General features: G+C 33.4%; 1 pseudogene; it reads right to left on the reverse strand.

Annotated features, from left to right (window-relative positions):
- Nucleotides 1-1,251: 1,251 nt before the first annotated feature.
- On the reverse strand, nucleotides 1,252-2,202 carry LOC101712422 (olfactory receptor 1165-like; annotated as a pseudogene).
- Between the last annotated feature and the right edge of the window lie 6,947 nt (nucleotides 2,203-9,149).

Below are 9,149 nucleotides of genomic sequence, written 5' to 3' on the forward strand. Positions count from 1 at the left end.
TAAAGATAAAAGTTTTTTTAGATAAAAATTTTATTTTGGCTATTGCTGAGAGATGGAGGAAAGTGATACTTATGTTTTGGAGGGGTAGAAATTTCCTATCTATTGATCTACTTGGAAGTTAAATTTTCTTTCAGAAAATGCTTCAAAATATATTTTAAAGTTTAAGTGATGACACCAAAGATTAGTCAAATTCACATTTTTCAGCGAGATTTATTTTCACATATATGTAAATATATAAAATAAAATTTTAATAATAATGGAGAGATAAACAGATATTACATTTTTTTAAAATATAGTGGATACTCTATGATTACTTACAGAATTTTAGTGAAAATGGGAAAGTAGTTTAATTTTGGATGAACTACTCTGGATCAACTTTATTATGTGGCTTACTGAACAGGAACATGAAGAAATAGTCAATTTTGTAGATGTAAACAATGACTTAATGATATGCTTGGGAGAAGCTATGGATTATATATAACAGTTTCTCCTTTGTTAAAGCAACTATGAGGATGTTAAAACAACTATGCAGGTCACTTACTGATAAGGAATAGATAAATTCAGGAGAAGAATGTGGGATAAAGATAAAATCCAGTGATTATGGTCATGTGTCAGTAAAGAACTGATATAAGTATGATGGGAAGTGAAGTGAATTTTTCCATGAATATCAGCAGTACTTGAGTAGCTATTATTGAAATGTAAGAAAAAACTGAGTGATGCATATGGATAGTAGTTAATATTTTCAAACTTGGTTTGGTGAAATTCAGGCCAAGTTTTCATAAAAAAGGCCCAAGGAACTCATTTTATCATAAATATAGTATTACAATAAACTAAAATTTGCATTTTCTGAATTTTACTGAGTAAAATTACAAGATATGTGGTCTTCAGTATGAATCCAGTAAAGGCAGCTGTCTTCTGTGTTCCCTGAACTTTCATGAAGCACAACTTAGAGTAGAACTGTAACATAAGGAGTGAATTTCCACATCCACATTTCTTCATTGTGTCCACAGTGTCCAGTGGGGAAATGTTGAAATTTAATTAATTCAAAAATTCAGATGAAATGAATGAGTGCATTATACTGTATCAACCCAGAGGAAAAAAGATTTCCTTCTAAACACTGCAAACCATCACATATTCAAAAATTTAATTGGTTATAGTATAAAAAATTTTCTCAAAGCTAAAGTATCAACAGTAAGGTATATGAAAATATGAGATATGATTAAGACATAAATAAGCAAGCATCTATTTGAATTAAATGGATTGAGAACTCAGTTTGGAGTTGATTAGCCTCCTGATGGTCTCTTTCACATCCTTGTTCCTCAGGCTATAGATGAAGGTGTTCAGCATGGGGATCAGGACTGTGAACAGCACAGTGAGCACTTTGACCAGCAGCCAGGAGGTCTTGGAGTTAGGCACACAGTAAAGGAGGAGGATGATGCCACGGAAGATGCTGATGGCCATCAGGTGGGAGGTGCAGGTGGAGAAGGCTTTTGGGAGTCTATCCTTGGAGTGCATCCTGATGATAGTCACAAAAATGAAGACATAGGAAGCAAGGATGATCAGGATGCTGCAGGCCTCACTCAGCATAGAAATTATTAAACATATCATCTGGCTGAAGGAGGGGTCAGAGCAGGACACACTGAGAACAGCGGAGTACTCACAGCCAAAGTGGTTGATGATGTTGGACTCACAGTAGGACAGCTGCACAAGAGAATTCGTGATTGTCAAGGAACCGAGTGCACCCCACATGGAAGTTCCTGCCACTAGAAGAGGATAGAGCTTAGGAGACATCATCACCATGTAGAGAAGGGGGTTACTGACAGCCACAAACTGGTCATAGGCCATCACTGCCAACATGAACATCTCTGTGATCACACAGGCACAGCCAAAGAAAAACTGTGCCATGCACCCACTGAAGGAGATTCTTCTCTCCTCCACAACCAGGATCTCTAAGAGTTTGGGTGTAAACACACTCGAATAACAAATATCTAAAAAAGAAAGATGGCTGAGGAAAAAGTACATGGGTGTGTGAAGTTTGGGATTGAGTTTCCTGACCACAATTATGCCCAAGTTTCCCAACACAGTGACTGTGTAGATGGTCAAGAACACCAGGAAGAGGGTCGCCTGGAGCTAGGGGTAATCTGAGAACCCCACCAGGATGAATGAGGTCACAGAGCTTCCATTTCCCAAATTAAGCACCATGATACTTAATTAAGACAAGTAGATAAAGTGGAAGAAAAATTGGGCAGCAAAACTTGAGAAAATGAGTTGGCAGAATCTGAGCAGAGGCTCAATATAAACCAGTGAAGATAAGTGTGGTCAGCTGGCATGCACAAAAGTTCTGCATCACTTTGGGGTGTTATTTGGCCACTTTTTGCTCCAGGCAATTAGCTTTGTCCATCAGCAACTTAATGTTCTTATCTATAATAAGGTAATATTATAAACATTATTAAATATAAAATAATAATTATAAGTATTATTTAAGAGTATTAGGGTAAAAAGTATTTTGAAGAAATCAGAGGAGACATAGAACAAGCTCAGATATTAAGCCAATCATAGTAGCCATATGATTATAGATATGAAGTCTTTGAAAAGATCAAATATTTTTAACACATGTAAAAATATGATAAATAACTTTGAAGGGGGACAAATATATCTTGTCAGATATTCCCAGGTCTGTAGTGATATACTGAATTTTCAAACTTTCTAGGCCTATACTATTATAAAGAGCTCTTAAAATGTCTTCCTAAGAGGGTTTGTAGCTGTTTTAATTAATACTTTTAATAATATTGATATTACTTCAAATTTATATCTACTGTATGGTTACTGATAGGCTTTGAATACTCAATAAAATATCATAATCTGATGAACTATTTTGCAGATGTCCTTAAAAGCTTAATATTGATCACATTCTGTTGGTTGTGGTTGGCTTGTACTCCATATAATATTAAGCAGAAATAAATAATTTATGAGAGATCATAAACTACATAAACAGTTATTATGCTAATAACTCCTATGAAACATCCAATATCCTTTCTTCATGTTACAAGCGTGGGTGTAGTGGTCAAGCATGAATGAGTTTATATATGATTGAAATATATGAGTTTTATGGTTTCGTACACCACCAAGAGTCTGATTATTAGATCTTTCACATCTGAAACAATCACTGATTCTGCAAGTGGTTGTGAATATTCGGTAGATACCGTGTGTCCATCTTGAGCACACCTGAGAACTGACACAATGCGTGGCCTTGTCTGTAGCAACTGAGTCCTCTGCGAGTGAAATCTGCCACTACTGTCCTCAGGCACAGAGCACCAGCTCCCTGATCACACAATCTATAGCAGGGGGATAAGGTGGACCTTTGTGAATATCACTCAGTTTGTCATTTTTGTTGATAAAAGACATCCTGTCTATATTCAGGTACTTAGATTACTTCCACTGGGCTACAGCCACGTGGGTTGAGAATGTGGCAAAAAAAAAAAAACTGTGTCTACTGTAAGGAACCCTGATGAAACCCTGGTACCAGCAAGGCTCTGCTAGATGGCATAAAGATAAAGTTCCTGACTAGTCAGATCCTGTACTAAAAGTAACACAGTGGCCATTCTAAGGGCATCTAAGCCAGAAGAATGGACACAGTTTGAGAGGAAAGAATTTCCAAATATTTTTGTAGGTCTTGTGTTCAATCTTGATCAACAAAATCTGTACTATCCATTCCATACATTAAATTTCCTGTCTGTATATCTAATAATCTTTGAAAGAAACCACAGCATAATTGCAGTTAATTCTATATTGGAACATTTATCTTCAGTATTGTTACTAATATTGAAATTCCTTGTACGTTTAGGACTTGATAAATATGTTTTAGTTTGGGAATTTTTTTTAAAGAATCCTTCACTTGCACAGTACAGAATATTAAGAGTTTCAGACATTTGTCTTGGCCTTCTGCTTTTTCTTAGGTAAAATGTTGACTTTTTGTTTGTTTGTTCTGTCATTTATGACTTACCATGGTTAAAAATTATCTTGCAAAGTCTATTTCTTGAAAAAGGATTTTGGTACAACATTAATCTTTCTGAGTTGATGAGGTACATTGGTTCATGAAAGCATCTGTTTGCAAACTATTTGGTTCATAAACAAAAGCTCTTGGAAAATTTTGCTTCAGTTCACAAGCTCTGTATTATGTAACAAATATGACCATGGCCACCTTTCCTGCAAAAATACAAATGCAGTCATCTTCCCACAAACCCTAATCAAATTAAGCTGTAAACTGATATACCAGTGTACTCAGACCCAGCTCTGGATTCCAAGAAAATCTTCCATCTTCAGACAGAATGAAGTAAGTTAAATGTTCTTATTTGCTTTATTTCTGACTTAGAAACTGAGGTTAACTTTATGAATTTAGCTCAATTTACTAATATGCCAAAGTTTGTCCGTGTTACTGCAAAGCCATGCACTCTGTGCTTATATGCTTACATTTTATAGACAAAGTTAAAGATTGTGCATCTCTTGTTATATGTCATATCCTGGTTGATTCTCTCATTTCCAATTGCTGACCAAATGTCCTTTCATCCTAATTGGATGGACCACATTGCTCTCTGCCTAGAATCCTTCATTGTTTTTTCAGTTACTCTAAATATTACCAAAAACCAGTGACAATTCCATTGTTATGTACTCCAATATGATCTGGGCATTTTATTGATCCTTTATTAAATTTTCTTTCATCTCATCTCTGGAAAATTACAGTGTAGTTAGCATATGATTTTAATTTATAAGTACAAATAATTAAAAAAGGAGTTCAAAGAATTTAAAAATGATCTTCTTTATGCATCTCTCAATTTGGAGAGCAAGGTCCTCACCATGTGTTTACTGTTTTAGAACTAGAACAGGCACTGAAGAATAAAAGCAGAGTTCAGTAATTGCTAAAATAATGTCATGGTGATAATTTCATAAAAGCAGTCTTTGTGTTATTTGGAGCTATTTTGTCTGTGTAGCATGGAGGATACTGGTTTTGAGCTATACATATATTTATGGCATTAGAAAAGAAAAAGGAAGACATACAGTTTGTATTCTGCAATAGTTTTGTCTTGGTTGTTGGTTTGTTTGTACCAGGATCAAACTCAGGACCTTGTGCTTGCAAGGCAGGCACAGTGCCACTGAGCTAAATGCCCAACCCTAGTTTTGGTTTTAAATGAATTAATTTTCATTTTTTAATTTCAAAATTGAATTTACCATTCAGTGATATGTTGTCTTCATTTTCCTATCAATATACCATTACTACCTTGTACTTTGTGGTTATTATTATAATCTGAGGTCATGGTCAGAAAATTGAAAACAATAAAAAATTTCAAAATACTCCTTCTCCTTCATTCCCTCAGTTACCAGCCATCGTTTAGACACAGTGGTCCTTGGTAGCCCACAATGCACCAATCTGACTGTTCTTTAGTCTTCAATGCGGTAACATAAGCGCTTGTGGCAGCACTCCAACACCACTGCTTGCAGTTGAAAATGTTTTATGTGGGTCTCTATAATGTCACTCAGGTAGTGTATAAACATTTTGTCTCTAATATAATGCCCAATTAACATCATTACTTTAAAATTTTATTCTATAAAACATTTATTTTTTCCAATCCACTGGAATTGTCCCATTTCTCTCTAGTACATTGTATTATATACCACTTAAAAGATAAGTTTCCTCCATATCTCTTTCTAAAAAATATTTCCGGATATTCCAAATATCACTTTTTTTCTCCTAGTCTATTTTTCTTGCACCTATATTATTTATCACCATATTAACAAAATGATTTTCATATTTTTTTTCTATTCATGTTGTTTATAACTGTGTATTTTATCCTATTTTTATGAGTTAATTAAATTTCAAGAGGCCAAAACTTACATTTAACATTTCATTTAAAACTACTAAACACTATATTTAACATAATGTTTAAATATATAACTTCAAATTCAGTAAAATTATACCAGGAGTAGTCAAGTAGTTTGTCACCTTGAACTTATACCATTAGCTAAACTAAGTTAATATTGCTCACCCCACCTATGTTTATCCCTCCCCAAATTCTTTTCAGTTATAATACACATCATATAAGAATGAAATGTACCAAACAATGAAACTACTCACCACAAGCCAGATTTATCTGTTGTACATTATAAATTGATTATTCTCTTGCCATTATAAATACATGCACAACTTCCCTCAAAATTAAAATGTCCTGTTCAATGCTTCCACTCCTTTAGGTGCAGTGTGTAACTCTTTCCAAACAACTTAATAAAGGAGGCACTACTATTTTTCAAGTCATCAAACATTTTAGAGGAAGTCTGCAGTGCCCTGTGGAAGATCCTGACCCTGAAACTATATTCAGGACCACGTTGTTTGTTTCACATCTAGCTTCTTGACTTTGGGGAACTACACCCAGGAGAACTGACATTTGTCGCAACAAAGCCACACACAAAATAATGAGGGGAAATTTTTCTTTTTTACTTGAAATGCAATTTCTTCTAGATCAATAGTGTGCCGATATTCATGTCTTAAGGAAACAACTAAATACAGACAACTCACCTCTACATGGAGGTCATACTTTTGAAAAACTATGGGGAAAATAAAGCAACAAAAACATAGCCATATCCATTCCTGTAACCTCAGCATAACAGAGTAGAATAATGACAAACAATGGCTAATACCATCTTTTTCTTTTCCTTTATATTTTAAAGATTGTTTATGTATGTAAGCCAAAACTAAAAGGGTAAAGACAGATAAAACCCAGATGGATGGAGGAACTTTTGTGTAGTAATTCTGTGTTTTAAATGAATTTTAAAATTATTATGTGGAATTCTAAATTCCAATCTCTGAGTTTTGTTTATAATGATACACTGGTTTTAATTAAGGATTTTGAGTATATGGAACTAACTTCTTTTCATCTTCCAATGTGTGGCTTCCATACAACTAAAGCCATACCTTTCATAATATCTGAACATGATTTTAGATTCAGTAACCTAGTCGGTGGCTGATTCAACAGATGGATGGGGGGTTGAATTACATAAAGAGATTTAAAAATAGAAGTGATCTTAATTATGGATGCCATGTCATCAGCTAGAGATTTGTTTCAAAGAAAGGTGCCTAGTCCTCTCAGTCATGTGATCAATGAGGAACGGATTTGGTTATATAATTAGTCACTTTACTACCATAATAGATACTGTAAGAAAGAGTAGAAGAAAAGATTTAAACATCATTGAAGAAATCAGAAAAGATTTTTAAGATGATATGTTATTTTTGAAGAGGTTTGACTAGAAATATATTAAAAGAAGAATATATGGATCTAGTCTCAATATTTAAAAATAAATACTTTCAGAAATGAAAAAAATATTTTATTAATTTAGGATACAAAATTTGACCCTATCCTCATGGAGTTTGATAGAAGACAAAAGGAGATACAAAGTTAGATTGGAATTATGAAACCCAGAGAAATCAGACTTGGAAAACACAAAAAAAATTTCTTTGTAATAAAGAGCAATCAACAATGTTTCTTCAGACACCCTGAAATACTATTTGTTCCCAGGCATGAAGATATATGATGATACAAATATTTTCAGGAGCTACTCTGTTTAGAAGTCAGTAACAACACATGTAAAAAAAACCTCTATAACCGATGAAATTATGAGTACCTTAATATAATAGAGGCAATTCAGAAGCAGTGTAGTTAACAACAAAATATAAACATTTAGAAGATATTTCAGAATACTATTTTCAACTTTCCTTATTTTGTCTATCACTTTTAACTTGCATCCATAAGAATACATAAGAACCTACAAGGTGAAAAGAAAAACCTACAATTTTAAAATCACATGAGAGATAAAATATTTACAAGTGTTGAAGAGATAGAATAAATTTGAAAAAATTTATGATCATGTAAGGGCCATGGAATAGCAGGACCAAACAGGAAGCAAGTGATGGCAGTAGTCTTCAAATCCATATCATGATATAATTCAAAACAGTAGTAGTTAAGAATATGTAGCAGTGGCAAATCCTTCAAAGAAATGAAATAAATACTTTGGAAACTGTATTTGCTCTATCTAATAATTGATTCCACTTTTCAAGAACCTCCATTCTTGTATAAACTTTTCATGCCACATTGTTTGTGGATTTTTTCATATGGATAGAACCTCAGGCTCATTATCTAAAAATGGTAATCTATAATTGTTTATAAATTTTGTTATTTTTATAACTGTTTTTCCTTTTTAAATGTGATAGGTTACTTTTGTATTAACTACTAGAGATCAACTTACAATGATAGTTCACAGATCAGAAGCATGGAGAAGTGATGAAAACAATATGATTTAATGATAGATATTTGTGAGAGGTTAGGGAAGAAGATGTCATATTTCTAAATATATTAAGATTAAACAACTAAGTAAAAGTAAATGTTATTCACAGATAAGAAGTAGATAAGTTTATTGTGAAAATTCATGTGAAAAGGCACAATTTAACAATTACCGTCTTGTGTCAGTGAATAATGGGTATAAGTATTTTAAGAAATGAGTTGAAACTTTTCCTAGGTATCAACAGCATTTCAACACCATTTATTTAAATGTAATATGTCACTTTCACAGGCAAATAACAAGTAAAGCATGCTGAAATTTGCTAATATTTTCACTGTTTCTAAAAGGCAGACAATATTTTCATAATGTGTGCCTGAGGTCCTCATTGCACTTGAATTGTACTGTTAAAATGAAAAGAAAATGCTTTGTAAGAACTCTCTGTGTCCAAAGAGATCTGAGGACTGCAGTACGGACTCACTAAGGTCAGTTGTCATCTATGACTGCAGTGATTTCAGTAAGCAAAACCTAAAATAAAGCCACAATGTGTTCAAGTTCCTATGTACAGTTTTCTATGTACTGGTTTCTTCTTCTGTCTCAGTTCCCTAGTGTCTGGGGGAAACACTGAGGTATATTGCTGTCAGAAACTCCTCACATAAAACGAAGGAGAGTAATTATACTTGAATCAAACCAAAGACAATAATATATTATTCCAAGCACTGAAACAACAGCAAATTCAATATTTAATTACATTAAGCATATTTATTCACTTAAATGTAAAGATCATAAAATTAGATTTTTAAGACCAAAAGAAAATGTTATTTAAC

Source organism: Heterocephalus glaber, unplaced genomic scaffold, assembly GCF_053883595.1.
Source record: "Heterocephalus glaber isolate CG9 unplaced genomic scaffold, H.glaber_assembly_v1.0 deba00001831, whole genome shotgun sequence".
Taxonomy (NCBI): domain Eukaryota; kingdom Metazoa; phylum Chordata; class Mammalia; order Rodentia; family Bathyergidae; genus Heterocephalus; species Heterocephalus glaber.